A 21,292-nucleotide genomic window follows, 5' to 3' on the forward strand; every position below is an offset into this window, starting at 1 on the left:
GTAATGGTACATGTTGAGGAATTATGAACCTTACACAGATTTCAAAATCAAAATAAATATCACTTGCAAGTTATAACAGAAGCAATCATTAACCATGCAAAAATTGTTTCACAGGAACAGTTTAATGGTTTCTGTACAGATTAAACAAACAAGATATAATGTGTTAATTAGTGACTGTAGAGCTCTGTCAGGCCAACAGTCCGCCGTTGTCAATGTTGGGCCAGTGTTTTTGGTGTGTTCCACACTGTCCACACTAGTTGGCCCTTGTTGGCTTTTATCAGCTGATTTAGCATCTTGAATTGGTGTCGGAGACAGCGGACCCCGTCAGTGAATTAAATCACTCTGAATGGCAGTTCAGCTCAGTGCACGAGGAAAGCAATGGAAGTGAGGAAAGTAAACAAAAGTCCAAAGTCAAGAGGGCGTGGTATCAAAACAAACTTGTTTTACAGGTAAGATTATGTTTTTAGCCACTGAGCTCTTTAGCAGGAATGGTTTGTAATTGTTTGTATTATTGTTCAACATTGGGTTTTGTTAATGTGCTAACGGGCTAACTAGTGTCTTGAAACCATCCTGTCAGTCTTCGGGTTTTCCTTTTTGAATGACAAATACAGAATACCGCCATGTGGTGGTATGAAGAGTTATTTCCTCTCACGCAGATGCAGAACAGACATGCTAGTCGGCCATTTGCTGTAGTCTTTGCAAGGTGTTTGAGTGCAACCTTTTGGTCCAGACACAAGTGATGTGAAGCATTGAACAGTCCGCCTTCACCACTACTAGTTCTTTGATGTCAGTTTGGTGATTTAGTGGCAGGTTGCAGATTGCAAATAACTGAAACTTCTCCTGTGTGCCAAGGAGCACCATGACCGATGCAAAAATTGCAAATGGCCCTGTCTAGAGCCAGTGTTTGATTTGTCCATTCTGGGCTACTGTAGAAACAACATGGCTGACTCCCTGGAGGAAGACCTGCTCCATATGTAGATAGAAACAGGTCATTGTAAAGTAACGAAAACACAATGATTCTTATTTTCAGACGATTACAAACTAAGAAGAACATAGTTAAGAATATTATATACCGTTTTTGCAAATAAATCTCTCTAATTTCTACACACTGGACCTTTAAGAGGTGTTGGTAGGTGGATTTTGAGACCTTTTACCAGAGCCAGGCTAGCCGTTTTTTCCTGTTTCCAGTCTTTATGATAAGCTAAGCTCCCAAAATGTTGAACTATATGTTATTTTAGTACCTAAAATCTATACCCAGTAGCTGGACTAAAAAACAAAAGAGAACAAAAGCTCCCTGTCCTGTCTCTGTTTGAGCCTTAAGAACAAACAGCAAATAAACATCTTGGAATCTGATGGTGGTCACTTCACTAATGCTCCTCTGTTCATCACTACGAATCGGTCATTCTGTTTATTATCTTTCCTCTCCAGGTTAACCCCAGTTGGAGCCAGCCATCTTCAAGACTACACCAGGCTTACACTTTGGCCAGTTTGCCAGTCCATCACCAAAAAGGAGACAGACATTATTCACTTATGTAGACAGTCACACACCCACATGTCTCGGGAATGTCTGGGCACAGAGACGGTGGAGATTTAATTCAGGCCTCTGAGAGGTGACAGTAACCACAGAGACACCGTGTTTCCTTTCTACCCCTCTTCCATCCCTGTCATGAATTCATAATGGCTCCAATCTCCTCTGCTTTAATTTTTAGATACCACATGATAAAGCACCAAGAGGTCTGACAAGCGATTCTTTTAAACTTTGGTCTGAAAATAACCGTGAAGCCCTGTCTTTCCCTCCGCTGACGCCCTTTCTGCGTCACCAGCCATGTTTGCTGAGGTTTCCGTCTGGGACGAGGAGACTTTCTCTTCCTGACGTTTCCCCTGCAAAGACATTTCTGTCACTGGGGTAATTTCCCATGACAAGACAAAGTGTTGTAGGTTACGCAAACACCCATAACCTACAACACCTCCTGAAAGCACAAAGGGTGTTCACCCGCTGGAGACGGAGATGAAAGGAGAGATGAAAGGGGGACGCAGGGACCTCAAAGGCCAGACAGAAAATACCAGAACCTTTTTTCTCCAAAAGAGACATTTGTTGCAATATTCAACGATCTGAACGGATGAGATACCGTCTCCTTCCTTGAAAAATACAAAAATTTATTTACCCTGCCCGTGGCTCTTAAGTTGCACCTGATGGTCTTTGTCATCGAGTCAAAAAAACATAATGGGTCGTGCGTTTTAACCGACCCAGATGCTGTAATAGAATTTCCAACATAATAGCATTTGTGAGAAAACAGAGACCTTAACTTTCTTTCCAAATTCGAATGAATGAACGCAGCAGGAATGATATCATTGCTAATGCAATAAGCCAAAGCGGTTGTCTTAATACTGTGAAACCTGCGGCGGCACATGATGACTCAGGCCGACTAAAAAAAAAAAAAAAGAAGAAGTCGTGATCAAACACAAAAACAGACATTCTACTCATATCTTAAATATCAAAAACTGTGTAAGAAGTCCTGCTGCCGGCTCTTCCTACGTCACTCTGCCCTCCATTAGCGATACATTATTGATAAATAAACCAGGAGCTCGCTGCTCATTTAATTTCATTTAATGATTCTCCATACCACAGACATTACAGTGTGTACTGCAGTGTATGTGCGTTTTGTTAACCTGTGCTTTAACCCGTGTGAATTATTGATGGTTATCAGAGCTACTTTCTGTACTGTGCTGCGTTCAAGCCGCAGAGGACTCAGTGTTGCGCTGTAAGATCTCATCCACATGACCACATGTTCTGTTAAAAAATACATAAAGCATACAGTTATTTACCTGACAACGTAAACATATCAGGTGTTTCAAATAAGAGGCATGAATCAGGCTGGTAAAAATGATGCTGTTTGAACTAGAAACGTATCTGTGTGTAATTCAGTAGCTGTGACACCCTAAAATATCTATATATCAATCTATCTATCTATATCTATCTTTATATATTTAATTATTCAAAGAATACTTAAAGAAGTCCTTAAAGTTTCAAATTTCAGCATTTCATGCCATCTGACCAAACTCAATCTGCTGATTAAGATCATAGATAGGTGAGTAACTGATATACAAAGAATCATTTTGTGGGTAAAGTATTCCTTTGACATGCCACCATTTCTTTACATTATCGGTGACATTTCCAGAACAGTCCTTGTTGCTAGTACCCTAACATCACACAAAGACAGTCTGTGACAGTTTCAAAGACAGTTTCTTCCCCCAGGCTGTCACAAAGACAGTTTCTTTCCCCAGGCTGTCGCTCTGATGAACTCCTAACAGTCACAGAGTGGCAGGTCAAACAACACTTGCATCCTTGTAAATTGTATTTTTTTTAATATATATTTGATGTATATTTTTATATTTTTTGTATATTGTACATTTATGTATATTCCACTTCTTGCCTATATTTGAGTATTTATGTCAATTCTGGTCTACCGGAGTTCCTTGTATGTACAGATGTACTTGGCGAATAAAGCTGATTCTGATTGTGATCAGAGAATCGGTCCTGAAATGACTCTAATTTTACCAGAAATCATCAACAGTAACTGGAAATGGCACAGATCTCCCTGATCACTTTGGTAAGGCACCAGCAGCAGACATCACACTCTATCTGTCTTTCACTTGTTATGTGCCAAACTTTTTCTCTTTCAGGAGTTCTTCTAAAATGTCTAGATATGTTTGATAGTGTAAACCACAGTGCTGGCTGTGGTTGAAAGTTCCAGAAAAGCCACTGGGATGGTGAGACTGTGTTCTCAACTGTGCTGTTTGCAATGTCATGAATGAACTTTGAAGTTCAGCATTTTGTCAGTGTGAAATCCAGTTATTTTTATTGCTGAAGTTAAAATGAAATATTTGCAAAACTGGAATAGGCACAAAAAAGTCTTGTTACAAAAGATTATTTATATTTTTTCGCAATTTTTGCTTTTGCAGGGTACAGCCTGGATAGGTCACCAGACTATCACAGGGCTGACACATAGAGACAGACAACCATTCACACTCACATTCACACCTATGGACAATTTAGAGTCACCAATTAACCTGCATGTCTTTGGACTATGGGAGGAAGCTGGAGTACCCGGAGAAAACCCACGCTGACACAGGGAGAACATGCAAACTCCCCACCCTGGGTTCAAACCAGGAACCCTCTATGATCATTTGGGAGGTGAAGTATTCCTTTTAAGTCCAAAACCTACTTTCATACCCCACATATTAGCATAAAAAATGGGAAATACATACTAGACTGCACCATAACTAATGTATATCCACCCAATATTTTACTGAATAAAAGCTCAACACAAATTTATAAAATGTATCGCAATTTGCACGTTCACTGTTAAAAATGTACCCATGTACATTTAATTAATTAATTCCTAAGCCAACTGCCTGCCAAGCTGCAGATCCGATGTTTCAACTGATGTTTGAGGCGCTGAACCTGGGCGTTTTTTCGTCAACCCATCTTTGCTTTTCCAGCAGCTTTTGTGCCACCAAATGTGGGTGTTCTGTGCCGAAACATGATCTCTTCCCAACCATAACCAAGTGGTTTTAGTGCCACATAATATATATGTTACGACCACTCAAAGCTGCTTATCAGTTTCAGCATTCACACACACTCTCACACCAATGGCACAGCCATTAGGAGCAATTTGGGGTATCTTGTATCAATGTATTGGTGGTTTGCAGAAACATATGATGCGGCGATGGTGTTGCCTTTTCATCAGCTTAACTGACTAACTTGTTGACCATTAAAATGAATCTCATTAATGTCCTTATAAATCAATGAATTGAGAGCTGTCAGTGAAATAAAGGTGGGTAATATCTGAGAGGTTTTTTAAGTTCCCTTCTTGTTGTGATTGATCGTGTGACGCACTCCTCCATGGGCGGTGGTTCAGCTCCTGTCCTTCACTATCTCTCCTCTCACTTCATACAGCTCCTCTTTATCTCTTCAAGTCAGAAAAATGTGGGCATACATCTTTCAACCAAGGTAAATGTTTATTGTTATTATGTCTGAGGAACACATGACTGCCTGCTTTGTAGAGCGGGGCGACTGTCTCGTCTATGTCTTTGTCCTCCCTGACCGTAGCCTGCTCTCGTCTGCGCCCCCGATGTATGGGCACAAAGTGACTCAGTTTATCTACAGCAGAGACTGGACGGAACGACCCACTGAACAAAGAAATCTAGAAGAGAAGGCAAGAAATGATGGGAAGAAAAATGTGTGCAACAATCTGTAGCAGATTTGAAATAGCTAAAAAAGACAAAGAACATATTTCTCCCAAATTCTGTTTTGGTTGCGTGTTAATCTGATGAGAAAAATACTTTACTCCAAACCACATTTGGTCATAAGTTAGATCACCAGTCTTTGACCTTTGAAAGGAGACTGTGCAACTTTTGAAAGGAGACATTACATAATCTTCCTGTTATAAATAAAAGTTGTATTCATAAGCAATAAACAACACTGTTGCTCAGTTCAATACACTTCAGGGTTTCAGACAGTAATACTTGGTCTGGTAGGACAAGTAGCTCATGGTGGCTAAAGTTAGATAACCTGTAAACAGATATTGCTGTGTATCTGAAATTGCTGAGTCAGGTCACTATTTGTATTTCTCTCCTCAATCTGTGATACTGTTACAAATGCCTAGATTTTAGCATTTAAAGTGGAAACTGACTTATGCTCTGACTTATCATTTAGAAGTAAATGTTGATTGCACAGTGTATAACTATGGAATAATGACATCACCTGTGTTTAGATGGGTTCCCTATAAGCCTCACTTTCACTATGCAATTCAATCTGCTACTGGATACAATCTCAAAAATAAAGGCTTGATTTACGGCACAAAAGGAATGCATCAACTATTGCGTAACCAAAACTGGAAGAAGGTGCAAGAAAATGCACATTTCTGCCTTTGTGTGTACACAGTTTAAGTCATGAATCTACCATGTTTAATACATCTGGCCCCTGGTTGGAACAGATGGCGTGATGATGCACAAAAAGTGTGACACTTTCTCATTTTTAAAAAATGTCACAATTATCCCGGCATTCACAGCTTTCACCTTTACATTTTACACCACCAGCTGAGCCTGTGTCATTGCAGATATGGTATTTTATTACCTGTCAGTGGATAATTGCTATCAACTCTGGTAATGAGCTTTGAAGGTGTAAAGCAGGTGTGTGTGTTTTTTTTAATGGACCTGTGCTCACTCACATTAACCTTTGCCCAAATGCACTCAGCCCTGAACAAGGATGTGATGCTGTGTAACACTGCACTAAATTGGTACAATAACGTCTGAGTGATGACCTCTCTTATTGTCAAACACAAACATCAGTGTTTCTACTGGCTGACTGTGTGAAGAGGTCAACCAGCGACCTGCTGTAGCCTAACTCAGGAATCATCCCTAAAGTCATCAGCTGTACAACTTCACCTGCTAGCTTTTGAGAGGCTATCCCATGAAGAGTATCAGTGTAAGGTCTTTGCAGTAACTAGCCTATCCCCAGTAGCAGAAACGGGAAACGGTGGACAAACTGAAGTAACTGTGGAAACTGCGGTAGCTGCTTGGCTCTGAGGAATAAAGATATTATCTCATACTTATACAACAGTTAGTTCCGTCCAAGTAATTTAAGAAGCATTCTGTGAGTGCTGATATAGAGTATAACAGCACTGGGACTTTTATGTCACTCTGCTTTACAGGTGTTCTAAACTGTTAATTAACCTTAAATTACGCCTTTTAAGGGTTGTCAACAACAACAAACTTTGCACTGCAAAGGGGAACGTGTTTCCCCCAAAAAATTTGAGTTAAATTATGAATGGTCGTCAGAGAGGGACGAAGGGAAGGAAAGACGCCTGGATACTTCACTGTAAAACATCACGCGTATGCCACCAAAGCAACTGACTTTTATCTTAGCTCAGCATAAAGACTTGAACCGGGGTGAAACATCAAAAAAAGAAAAAGAGGTGTAACAGAATGGTTGTTACTTAACATTTTTAGATGCTTGCTTTTATAACATTTTACAATACACCTTATCCTTACAATAAAATAGATTCCAATGGGCCTTTTTCACAGAGGACAATCTAACGTGTCGCAGTAGGAAAAACACAGGTGTAAATAATGAATATAATGATAGCTAAACTTCCTTTAGCTGCTTTGATTTCAGGTTCCTGGTACCCTGCATGTAATGCTGTGTTCCATGCAGGCAAGTTTCTGAGCCCGTAAGTCACCACTTCAAGTCACGACTCACGACTTCGTAGCGTTCCAGGCAAGTCACGCCAAACTGTCAAAGCAACATGGCGGACTGTGCGGGGTTTATGTTTGTTTATGATCACTTCCATCGCCAAAGGTTCCTTGCTCATTTGAGCGAAACGGAGGAGGAGAAATGGCGCATAAGGTCACAGATGGTATTATACTTTTTATTTTACGTTATCTGTGTGTTTGGAAACGTATTTCTCACCGTGTATCACCTGCATCAGCACTGCATCCATGGGGCTGCCACTGTTGTTTAGAGGAGTAAGGTAATTGGTTTAGAGGGCGGTATGACGTCAGAGAGCGTAACTGGGAGTACATAGATCTGGTATGAGTTCACGGGTGGTAAGTTACGGGGTTGACTGCCGTTCCAGTGCACTTTCATGGGTAGAAGGTTGAAAAAACACGAGTTACGGGTTGCCTGGAACATGCCATTAGCTCACTGAAACACTTCTATGTAACAGAATCATCGTTAGTGTCATTAGTAACACCTGCTCCTCCTGCTGTGACAAGTCAAAATGTGTGCTGGGATAAAAGGCTTTTGTTTTTACACAGCACAGCCTGCTACAGTATGAACAGACAACACTCGACACAACAGACATCTCCTGATAACACTCGGTGATATATTTGTGTTTCAGGCAATGCATTTTTTAGATATTTCTTGCTGCATTGCATGATTCATCTCCTCATAACAGTTGCCATTTACCTGACTTCCTGCAGTGAAATGTTTATGTTCTTCCCCTTTATCGACCTCTCCGTCAATAAATAATGAGGCATTTCATTGGGCTTGCACAGGTGGGGATTCCATCGCATATTGCAGTGTTTTTTTTTCTTCTTTTTTATAACTTCTCTTATGTCAACTAGTGAAATGACATGACAGACAATGAGGACAAGGATAAACAAAAAAAACCTCTCTCTACCCAGAATACATATAAGGAAACGCATCACTAATATTAATATTGATGTGACAAAAACTATTAGCTGGCCCTCAGATGAGCTCTATTTATTGTGCACTAGTGTGTCCAAATTATCACTGTGAAAACAATGCACAAATAGTGGTCTTAAAAATGTCCACAATGCAACTAAAGGAGGGGGTTGGGGTTTCTGAAGCTATTTGACCATCTGAAAAGCAGTTCTGATGAAGTGTGCTGGCCCCTGAACAGTCCCACAATGCAATGTGCTGCATCAGATAGATGTGAGAATTACAGCCAACTGTTGGTGATGACAGTAAAGGATGATGATTCATGGAAATAACGTGAAAAGTGCACCCAGTAGAGTGCAGATCTTCGCCAGGTTGAGCTCAGCCACTATGGACAATTCTTGTAATTCCAGCAGATGTGGTGGAGCGCATAAATACCCACCTCATCGATTTTTATTTTTATTTATTTACTGGCTTTTGCTTTTATTTATTGGGACAGAATCAAACCCACAGCCACTGTGGTAAGGACAACGCCTTTGTACATGGGACGCCCACCCTAACAACTGAGCTACTGGGTGCTCCTCCCAAGTTGTGCGGAGCAGATTGAGTTTTCCTGCTAACAGGCACTGTATGTGAAATATATACTATTAAATATAATATGAGAATTAATGTAGTTTTGATAACTTAATCACAGCCACAAATCTTTGATCAATGTCGTTCATAACTGGACTGCAGCGGTAATAATTTTGTCTGTAGGCTTCAGCACAACAAAGTAGGAAATAACAACAATAAACACAATTAAAACAGCCAAAAAATGAACCATTTAACTGCATTCTTATTTACTTAACTTATGTTAGAAGCAAAAATATTGATTAAAAATAGCAAAATCCGCAAGTCTAAAAAATCCAACAACCAAAAAGCTCTGCTTCTGAAACGCTCGCAGTGTGGTATGATGCCATGCTGGTAGAATTGGCCCTCTAGGCCCCCTTACAGTTAAGATGGTGGCAAATATAACAAAATGGGGACGGAGATGGTTCAGCGGCGAAGGTCCTGGACTGGTGATCAGGAGCTGTGTGGGTCCGACAACCCATTGGTCCGACAACCCATTGGTCCGACAACCCATTGGTCCGACATCCCATTAGTCCAACTGTCCGCGGTGCTGAACGGCTCCCGGCAGGCGTATTTCTACCTTGATGGTGCGCCGCGACCGGCTCTGGGTCAGCTGGGAAAGGCTTGAGGCGGAGCAGGCTCACAGCTTATGTGTCTGTCACTTTCTTTTTCATTTTAACCCACACCATGATCTTTTCCTGACCCTAACCAAGTGGTTTTTGTGCAATTTTGTAAACCTAACCAGACCTTAACCACAGGGCATCATGATGATTTCGGAACGGACTTCGGAACAATGGGTTTAATATGGTCGGAACAATGGGATGTTGGACCAATGGGCTGTCGGACCAATGGGCAGTTCCCGCTCACGCCCTGGTGCCCCTGAGCCCCCCACTCCGACATCCCTCCATCTAATGCATGTATAGCTCCTGTTTGTTTGTGTATATGTAATGACAACGGAGTGAAAAAATTGAATTTCCTTTTGGGGATTGATAAAGTATATTGAAAAAAAAAAACTAAATAAAAAAAATTTATTCATCTCGTATCGTGCCAAACTTTAGTGGATCATATCAGGTATGGAATGAATCTGCAGATGCTCCAGGTCAAAATGAGGACAAGACCCTCTGTGGATGTCAGTTTTTGAGCCACAGTGAAGGCCAAGATGTGGCCTGCAACACTTTTTTTTTAGCCAAGCAGATTCCTGGAAAACTTGTGGCCCCTGTGGCTAAAAGGAGTGAGGAGTCAGCAGTCAATGACAGCACAAAACAGTCAATAAAACATTTTTTTTTTTTAACAACTGTGAATCACGTTAACATGAGAGGTTCTTGAGCCTACAGTCATAGAAAAGCACACACAATATTAGGCTGATTTGTCCAGTAGTTTGCAAGATCAGAGACGGACAGACAGAAACACACACTCACACGTGCACACACAATCCCCTCCATTCATAAGTGTCCAAAATCTCAGTTTACTTCTTCCTTTAGAGTCAACTATCTTAGGAACAATGAATGAGTGAACACAAAACATCTCTTTCAACACCAGCATATGTGTAGTAGCCTAATCTGATTTTCTCCTTCCCCACTACCTCAACACCTCCCTTTGCCAGTGACTGATGAGTCCTTGCTGACCCAGTGTTTAATACATGTCTATAAAAACATTTGTTTGAGATATCACATTAACAGACAAGCCCACTGAGTCAAGCAATGGGATGAAAACAGCAATAAAATCTCAGAACTGTACCTGCCAAAACAAAGACAACATTCTAGCTCTTAAAATCCCATCGCACTTGAGCTCCTGTCTGCAGATATTAAGACAAATTATAAACAGCTAAAACAACAGTGACTCTGACAGAGAGCTTTGGTAACCACTTGAATTTATTTGCGGATGCTTTAAGGCTCAGCGGTTGAAGCCTGCACAATCTGAGAGGGAGAAAATGTTAATGCATGTGCACTCTTTCACTATGATGCCTGCGCATTGATTTATAATGTAAGGACAGACGGTCTGACTCAATTTGCTGCAAATGTCAATCTAAGGCATGTACAGACAAAAGCAGTCCAGAGAGCTGCACATAGAATACATATGGAGCATAAAGCACACACATTAGATTTTATTGGAGTAGAAAATAGTCTCTACAAGTGAATGGGCCTGTTTTTGGCGACTGCTTGCTCCCAATACTGAAGGTGTCTGTTATGACGTAGGGCAAAGCGTGAATGTTACATGTGGCCACAGCCGTCAGCCCCCCTCTATCTGGCCGTGACACCTTATAATCTTTGACATGCCTATAGGCAGAAGTGCTGAAGTTGTTTGGACTAAGTGCGTGTGTGTCTGTCAGTACTATTCTGATTTCCACTGGCCAAATCAGCATCAAAAAACGGTGTAAATACGTCACTTTCGTTTGTTATGTCCAGAGACTGTGCCTGTAGAAGATCACCGCTGCTTTCTTTGCCTTCCAATGCCACCATGCTTTGTGTTGCCGAGCGTCTGGCTGAGGTTTATTTACGTTAGTGTTGCTGAAGAAGCCATTAGCCTCTTCAGAGACTGATGGTGGTCGGTCAGTGTCAGAGGAGGTCAGACATTCAGCCCTGTGTGTCAAAACACGTCACCGTCTGTGAGCCACAGACTGAAACCGTGCTCCTTTTATCCTCCCTCTGCCCATCGGCACATATCATAAAGACAGGAGTCACATTGAAATGTTATTTAAATCAAGATAACAAGAGTGCATATATTTTTTTCAGTTTATGACTCTTGCTTTAAACATGTGTATGACAGAGATATGATACAGTTAAGTGTTTAAATTCTATATCTTCGTGTAGGCTGTATCAGTGCACCTGCAGGTCCTTAAAAAGTCTTTAAAATGTGGCTTAAATTCCAGTTTTCAAATAGAAGGCCTTGAAAGTCATTAAGTAGTGTTAAATTTGACTTTTTAAAATCTTAATTTCAACCCAGAGATTTGATCAACTTGCATCTATTTTTGTCAAAATTAGTCATGTTCTCCTGCATCAGAGTTAACATATAACCAGTGGTGGAATGTAACTAAGTACATTTACTGACTTTCAGCATTCATAGTGCCCTCACAGATGTGCAAGTTACCTATGATTCCTTGGGCACTAACACGCCCCCATACCATCACAGATGCTGGCTTTTGAACTTTTAACTGGTAATAATCTGGATGATCCTTTTTTCTCTTTTGCTCAGAGGACACAACGAGATGAGCTCAGGCCCAGGGAAGTGAGCAGCATGTCTGCATGTTGTTAATATCTGACTTTCACTTTGCATGGTGGAGTCTTTCGTTGCATTTGTAGATGCAGTGAAGAACCAGCATTTACCAACTACATTTTTCCAAAGTGTTCTTGAGCCCACGTAGTAAAATCCTTTCTATAATTATGTTGGTTTTAAAGCAGTACCCCCCCAAGGGTTCAAAGGTCATGAGCATTCAGCGTTTCAACCTTGCCCTTTACATGCAAAGATTTCTCTTGATTCTCTGACTCTTTTGATAATATTATTGATGACAGAAGGTGAAATCCCTAAATTCCTTTGCGATTAAGCATTGAGAAACGTTGTACTTTAACTGTTGGACTCTTTGCCCACAAAGTTTTTCACAAACTGGTGAACCTTGTGCCGTCCTTGCTTGTGAACAACTAAGCCATTCAAGGACGCTCCTTTCATACCCAATAATGCTACTTTTATCTGTTACCAATTAAACTGTTTACCTGTGCAATGTTACAAAGAGAATTTTTTGAGCAGTCCACATCATTCCAGGCCTTTTGTTGCCCCTATTTGAACTTTTTTGGAACGTGCCACAGGCATCAAATTCAAAATGAGTTTGAAAATCAGTTTGAACATTAAATCTTGTCTTTGCTCTGTACTCAATTAAATACAGGTTGAAAAGGATTTGCACATCATTGCATTCGGTTTGTATTTACGTTTTACAAAAATCCCAGCCTTTTCTGATTTAAGGTTGTATTAGACTGTGATTTCACATCAAACTGCACAATATACTGGTTACATTTGATGTTAATATAATTACCTCAAATTACTCGGTGGTGCACAGTAGAAGTTTACATACAGTGTAAACAACTGGCATACTCATTTGTCAGTGAGTGTGTTGGCAGCAAAAATAAACTTGAGAAGGCTGTAACTTGCAGATCTAATTTTTAGTAAGGCTGAGGAAGCCCAGACATCAATACCATTACAGAACTGACATCTTGCTCAAACCTTTTCAAATAATTATAGTGGCAGTTTCTATAACATACAAGCATGTAATTTAGGTTGATTTGTTGAAACTCTTCTTCAGTGTAAGTAAAATTAGTTTCAGAGCACAATTTTCACATCACTTCCTCTGCAAATAAATTCCTGTTCCTCCCTAAAATTCCAACATGGCATTGCACATCTCTGGTGAACTCCCTTGTGTGATTATTTTGTCTTAAGTGTGTCTCAATTCAGCCTTTTAAGTGCAAAGTGGAACACCTAAACCACAGTGACGTCCTTTGATACTGAGGAGGAGACGGAGCTGTGAGATGGTGGATATTTGTGGGATGACTTGTCTCATGAATCTTCTTGAAAGAGAGCGAAGAAGCCTCCCACTCTCTACACACGGTGTACCCTTTGCACGTTTCTCTGTGAGACAACATTAATGATCATTAACAGTGTGTGTGTGCCCTTGAATGACATAAAGTAGGATTAGTCAGAAGAGGCTGTGTGTACTAAAAAATAATTATCTGCTGTTCTCTTTAATTAACTCCTCTCCTGCTTCCTGGACCACAGGGGTTAAATATCTGTCTTGAGGGCCCTCGAGATGGAGTAAGATGGTTAAGTCCCTGTCCAGACATGTTTTACCAATAGGCCCACTAGTATTTTGTTTCTCATGGTTTTCCCACGTAATAGTTTAAAACATTTCACATCCACACTGAGAAATTTGCTTGTGGTAAATTTCGCCTTCCTCTTTCTCCGGAGCTGAATGATTCAAGATGACTGCTTTAGCATTCAAGGAAACATTCAGCCACATGTTTGAGCTTCAGTTAGATACAGACCAAAGATTCTCCTATAACAAAAGATGCATTACAAGCTGCACCAATGGCATGAATTGGTTTGTACTTTAAATATGCTTAACTAAAAAAGCTGGGATATCATTTCTAATAAAAGGGTGCATATCTTATCTTTGTGGTTTTAAAATAATTGAAGGAAACACACATAGATGAACTATTTTCTTGAAAGGTTTTCATACTGTGTAGCCTTTGTAAATGCTTGCGTTATCGAGAGCTGCTTTGTGGAGGCACTTGTTGTCAATCTCATATTCGGTAACATGATTGTGCTCCAAGTGCCGAAACATATCGGTGGTATTACCTTTGGTCGCTGACACAGTTTTCCCGCAGTGTTTACATTTGATTTCTTTCTGTTTTGTGTTGTCTTGATGAAAGGCAAAATGTGTCCCAATGACGGACACAGCATTTCTCTTTGTTACAAGCTGCTCAAGTTGCCCAGTTGACTCCGCGTTTGAGTTCTCCTCCATGTTGCTTCCAGGTCGCGTACTGGACGCGGTGGAGTCAAGTGACTATGCAGTTGTATGGTTTTAAGGGGACGGTACATGAACACACACAGCAGGGAAAGTATGAACAGAATTTTAAAAAATGATATTACAGACATGGACAAGATTATGTCGGTTTTTGGGGCGTCGGTAGCGTAGTGGATAGTACCGGCGCCCCATGTATAGAGGTGATGCCTCGCTGCAGCGGTCGCAGGTTCGACTCCGGCTTGCAGCCCTTTGCTGCATGTCAACCATTCTCTCTCTCTCTCTCTCTCTCACACTCTCACTCTCACCCCATTTCACTCTGTCCTGTTCATTAAAGGCAAAAAGCCCCAAAAAATAATCTTTAAAAAAAAAAAAAGATTATGTCGGTTTCAATTAATGTTTGATTAATTGCCCGACCCTAACATGGTCTCCTTTCCCTCCATTGTAACAGGTGGAGTTTGGACCAGGCAGAGAGCGATGTCAGGAAAGCTGAGATTCAAAAACCAGGAGTACTCACTGAGAATGCAGTCCCTCCGATGCGCAGCCAGTCGTGGACAGAGGAGAGCTTGACAGCGGCGGTGAAGCGTGGAATCTGCGCACTCCAAGGTGAGGCCTACAGCCACACAACGTTGCAAACAGCTCAGAAGATCATAGGTGACAGGGCCGGTAAACTCACTTAGGAAAGTTGGTGGACGTTCTTTCCACAAAGGCGCAGGAAACAGGCGAACAGGAACCAAGTAGACAGAAGCAGAGTTTGTGGTTGAAGGCAGAAGCAGAGTAGTTCACCGGGGATCAGACAAAGCAGGCGTCAGAGACAGGCAGGGTTGATACCTAGGACGCAGTCCGGAAACAAAAGCTTTAAAGTCTTGCATGAGGCGAAGAACAATTTGGCAAAGGAGAGTCTGTGCGGCAGCAGCAGCAGTCTTATAGTGGCAGGAGGTATTGATACACAGGTGAGAGCAGTTGGCTTGATGAGGTGGGTGTGGCAGACCAGCAGGAGCGGGAAATGTGTAGACAGGCGATTGGCTGGCAGGTAGGTGTGGTGGCAAGGCGGGGTGAGTGGAAAATTACTGAATGGGTTAAGGAGATGGCATGTATGGAGGATGAAAAGTGCCCACTGTGACACCCACCTTGTTTGGACAACACATTCTCACTCCGACCTTGTCACATATCACCACTTAGTTGTGGAATTTCCATGTCTACATATGACGTGCTGGTAGGTTCTGGTAAGTCATGTCAACCTCTGCCTTTTACATGCATTTTTTACTTTAAACTTTGCACAGATAAAAGTCAGTATAGTCAAGGTCAGACATTTTAAGTGACATAAAACACAGTTTTTAAGATGAGAGGGGCTTAAAGAGAATGGTCCTCAAGTGGGGAAATAATTTACAGTAGTTTTTATGTTCATGTTTCAACTGGAAGTTTACATCCTTATTTAGATCTTGCACAAAATGTAAGGTGTTTAGAATGAATGACTAATAAGACATTCATAAATCAGATTGTGTATCTTACAGTGGTTTAGCTGTACACATACCAGTATTTTACTCATCGGTTTGAAGCTATCTGGATTCTTTATGATTTCCACCTCCCCCTTCTTACAGCTGCTTGTATCTCGCTATGGAACATCAAATTAAATTATGCTTGTTGACAAGTTTACTTTACCTTTGTGCCAAAGCTTATAAAATTCCTCGAAAGAAAGTTCATGCCCTCCAGTCCACAGGTGGAGACCATACTGATTGCTCCTGAGTTATGGCCAGTGAATAGTCTTTCATGAAACCACAGAAACTTTCAACATTTTACAGCTTGGGTTTTATCTTTGTCTTTCTTCGATAGCAAAGAAATAAAATGCTTGATGAAATGTTGAAGGATTTACAAAAACAACAAAGGCCGGTGGACCAGAGTGGGCTGGATATTCCAGATGTATCGTTACACTGTAATGCCTTTGGCCTCAGGCACATTGTTAACTGGTGTCTGCGGCCACCACCACCACCACTACAGCAGTACTGTCTAAAGAGGCTCAGACCCACCCTACACTCGCAAACACTCAGTGGATTTGGAAAAGTATTTCAGTCAAGCTTAAATTCAATCCCCCCTTGAATTTGTCGGCAGGTATCTGTCTGAATCCCAAATTAAATACAGGAAAAGAAACATTCCTTTGGAAGCAGTGGGCGGAAAAGGGGATTCTTAAACTGGGGGATTTATAAGACGATGGCACACTGAAATCATTGATGGCACTGGTACAGCATGTCAGCCTCCCTTAACAGCAGTTTTGGAGATATCTCCAAACTCATACCTTAGGTTCGACTACAACAGCCCCACCTTCCTAGTGGGAAGGCAAGTCTTGCTGGGTTAAATACTTCTGGCCAACAGAATAAAGAATAGATGGGAAATAAGTGCCCTTCTCGCTGGAGGACCTGATGATACTTGTTGCAACGGTAGAAACCGAAACATCAGTGGGCTGAACAGTGATAGTCGTGGCATGGTGGTACTTAAATAAAATCATGTGGGTAATAACCTGCTTTGTATTTGGATGAATCTTCTCATGATAAAATTATATGCGGAAATACTCCCAAACAGGGGAAGAGGCATTTTTATTTATTACCAGTCCCGTGACGTTATCCCCACCACTCACAGTTGCCTTCTGTCTCTCAGCCCAGCTGCCTGTTCCAGGAGTAGAGACTGACCTCTGGTGGTTTGTGCTGTGCACTACAGCACATCACCTCAATACAGCAACTCCGTATCAGTTTAAAAGAAAGGGGAGCTTCTGTATTTTTGACAGTATTGAAAATCATACCATCGGGATTTCTAGATACATTGGTACACCAGTATACTTTGATACCTCTCAAGTATAGTTAATGTATTTGGTACAGACCATAAGGCCTTAAAATATCACTCCTAGACTACCTATGCTCCAAGTCGTGACCTGAGATCCTCAAGTCTACCCTCGCTAGTTGTCCCTAGATCGACACTGGTAGCTAGAGGTGACTGGGCTTTTGCCATTAAGGCCTCGAGGCCTGGGAATTCTCTGCTTGAGGAAATTAGGCTGGCTAGCACATTACCCGTGTCTAAATCATTAATTAAAACATATTTTCATTGGAAAGCTTTCCATTTTAATAACTGATTTGTACTTTTTGATTAGTAACTTTTATGTTTTATTTCTTTTTGTTCTATTTTTGCTTCTGTACACACGATTTTTCTCAGCTTTTAACTTTTTTAAATAGATTTAGTGGCATCTAGCAGTGAGGATTGCAGATTGCAACCAGCTGAAACTTCTCCTGGTTAGAATTTCTAAAGTGTTTATTGTTCAGGCTTTTACCAGGAGCCGAATTATCCGCCGAGGTCTCTTCCTCTCCAAAACAGACTAAGTGATTAAAACCTGTGAAAACAACAAAAATATCAGTGTTTTCTGATGCTGTTTGGCTCGTCACAGAGTAGCTGCTAACTACGGTGGCCATGAATGGCCCTATCTAGAGACAGTTTTTGGTTTGTCCGCTCTGGGCTACTGTAGAAACATGGCAGTGCAACATGGTGGACTCCTTTGATGAGGACCCATTTCCTATGTAGACAGCTCAGGTAAGAAAAATACAACAATTCTTATCTTCAGGTGATTATACGCTTAAGAAAATATACTCATTAAACTAAATTCCATTTCTGCCAATATATCTGTAAATCCTACACACTTAATTTTCTCGATTTTTTTCAACACCTATTTTTCAAAGTGCTGTCCTTAAATGAGCCTCTAGAATTTTCTGGCTTCTATAATCACACAATTTTGCCCTTTAAATGTCTATGCACATTCCTCATTTCTCTTATCTTGTTTTCCATCAATGCTCCTTATATTCTGCTTTTGCTCAACATTTTTCCTTCTCCCATTTGTTGTTTTATGGTCTCTCTTTAGATTCTTGATCACTTCACTTGGCTATTTCACTTCATTTTTTGCTTCAGTTTCGATCTGGACAATTCAGAAACAGGCAGACGTCAGTGGAAAGACCTCGAGGGTTTGAAAGACAGACAGATATTGGAAAAAAAGGAAAGACTGCATTATTGTGCAAACTGTATGCATGATTCTGTTAGAGTGTGTGTTTTTGTGTATTTGTGCGCACATGCTATGTCTGTGAATATGCATTACGCCACAGACAATATCCCGTTTCACGCATGAGGTCGGGTTTTCCCGCTCTGTCATCAGGACAAGCAGATGTAACGGGAATACCATGGCCATGTGACTAGGGAGAATGTTACCCAGGAAAAAAGGGGATGATGGGAATTGTGTGTGTTTTTTCTGTGTCACATACCATAACCAGATAATATACTTAGTGTACTTACAGCACTATGAAAAGGATCAGTTACCTCTCTGGAATGAGGGTTTACTGTAGCACCAATTTTTCCCAACAGACAGATTAACAAATAAATGTGACGTCTTGCCTGCAAACTTGTCAAGATGATGTCAAGATGTCAACCAACTTCTAATTTAAAAGATATATTTCCTTATTTATAAACTTTGTGAGGTAAGTCAGTTCTTTCTATCTTGCATTTTGCATTTACTTACACTGTTTTATATACATAGACAGTTTAATGCATATTTCAGGTGTGTTCACCCTTTGTGTCTCTTCCATGAGAGTGGGTTACACTGGCCTTGTATTACACCTGAGTGATCCTTCACGTGGTCGCCTGTTACACTGTGCTGTGTCGAGAAAATTTACTTTGAGCCACATAATCTTGGCACACTAACAGCTTAACTTGAGTCCTAATTTGGAACCAACCCAAGAAAGCCATCGATGGAAAGGTGAGTGAAATGTTACCATGAGCTGTAGAGATGAGGGCTAAGACTACTAAAATTACATTTTCCTTTAATCAAACCACACCATTGCAGAAGACGACATGTTCCTTTATTACAGTGAACACGGGTAGTATTTTGAGTTGATCCCACCTACACTGGCCTGGTGTTGTGAATACATAATTTGCTACTGAAATAAGCCTGCAAACGCACCACTTACTCTTGTTAAAGGTATACTATGCAGGATTTTCCTTAACAAATAATCAAACAAAAAAAAAAGCAATGTAGACTCATACACAGTAAGTGTGCGCAATGTATATATCAGCAGAGACTCTACCCTCTGCCTGTATTTTTTTCATTTTCTCCTTATTTTGTTGTGGTCAGGACATTCCTGGGCACGGTGTGCATCCAAGAGGAAGCTGTGGAAATCACCGACACAAAAAATCAAAACATAGTTAACAGGAGTGAATCTGAGTTTTTGCTCTCTTTCATTTGGCAGGCGATGCTGTTTACAAGCAGTAACCTACAATTCCTGCATGTACCTTTAATGTAACGCCAAGAGCTACAGTGACCAGCTGTTCTGGTACAAAGAAGTTCTTTGTAACATAGGTCAACATGTCACAGGAGTTTTGACTTAGGAGCCAGAGGGTCACCAGTTCAAGTTACCATGTACCAAGTATGGAGCGTGGATGGGTAGCTGGAGAGGTGCCCCTGAGCAAGGCACCAAACAGACATCTCTCCATTTAAGGTCCTGTTTGTGCATGTGTGTGTATTTAGGGAGTGTGTGTTTATAAAGTGTGAAAAATTTGAATTCCCCCAGGATTAATAAAATATGTCTTCTTGTTTTGTTTTCTTGTGATTGCAGATATTCTCTGGCTACAATGCAGCTAATGCTGAAAACACTATGCAGTGGCTTAGTGTGGTCTGCAGCAAGCCTGTCATGCAAAGTGTATTGAAAGCTGTGGTGGACGCTTCAAGCAGCGGCTGCTGATTCTACAGTGAAGTGTGGCCAAACTAAAAGTTGGGGATGGTTTTACTCTTAGTGGTGTTTTGGCAAGAGCACCTGGAGCCAGTCAGTAAACAGTCCTGTGACTCCTGAGACATGTTGACCTATGTTACAAACAATTTCTTCCCACCTGAAACACGTAAAACACAGGCTGCAGAAAAATGTAATTATCGCGGCGAGCTGCACTTTCCCAATGATAGGTGTCTTCAGCACTGAAGTTAAACCACAGCTTGTAGCGGAGGCCGCAGCTTTCCATAGCCATTACATGGCAGCTCGCAACAGGCTGCTCTTCGCTGCTGCTTGATGTGCTTTTTTTTTCCTTAGAGTGAAAAACTTTCAGGTGAAAACCTTGTCACTTCTATATATTGTAAGATTTTTTATGAACTAAAAAAAACACCTATATCTGTGAGTGTATGTTCTTGTATATAGCCTTTAAACAGCCACTTAGGCACTTTTTCCACTTATTTATTTTTTCTTTATATGTATGTGTTTTTGTCTGAATGAGACCTCATGTCTCAATGAGATTACCTGTTTAAGTAGAGGTTAAATTAAAAAAAAAAAAAAACACACACCTTTTAACCAAATGAATAAAAGACAATTACACAGGCGAGTAGTCCACAAATAGTTAATAAATTGGTGAAATGTAAGTAGGCTGACCATGCATGCTGTACAGAAGTGACTGCCTACAAATAACTTGCTGCTTTTTGTAATCCCTCCATCAGGGTCACATGGAGGCCCAACTGTATAGTCTGCCAGAGGATTATTACATCAACCTGATCTGCCCAATAATACAGGGACTGTTTCTGAATTTCTTCAGTAATGTGTCCGTGGTTCAGACAAGGACAAAGACTGGCGTCTCATGTACGAATGTCAACTGGGAATAATGCAGTCATACATTATGGTATAAGCACTACAGTCCTTCCAAGGAACTGCCTCAGAGACAACGGCTGCAGCTACAGTAACTGATCCATGTCTGAGTGCATTTTCCGCACAGCGATGGTGAGGCCTTTTCTACAGAACACACTGTTGTCTTCTAGGAATTAATTAATATCTCTGATCCAATAGCAAATCAAGTAATATTCCTCGGAGGGTGTTTCAGTTTTGTTTAGAGTTTGTTCCTGTGCTTCTTATCTCCCACACTCCGTCATTTTCCACGCTGGATATATGCTGCATATGCACGCTGGCACGAGAGAGCACACTGTCTGAGGTAAT

The sequence above is a fragment of the Epinephelus moara genome, chromosome 12 (genome assembly GCF_006386435.1).
Source record: "Epinephelus moara isolate mb chromosome 12, YSFRI_EMoa_1.0, whole genome shotgun sequence".
NCBI lineage: Eukaryota > Metazoa > Chordata > Actinopteri > Perciformes > Serranidae > Epinephelus > Epinephelus moara.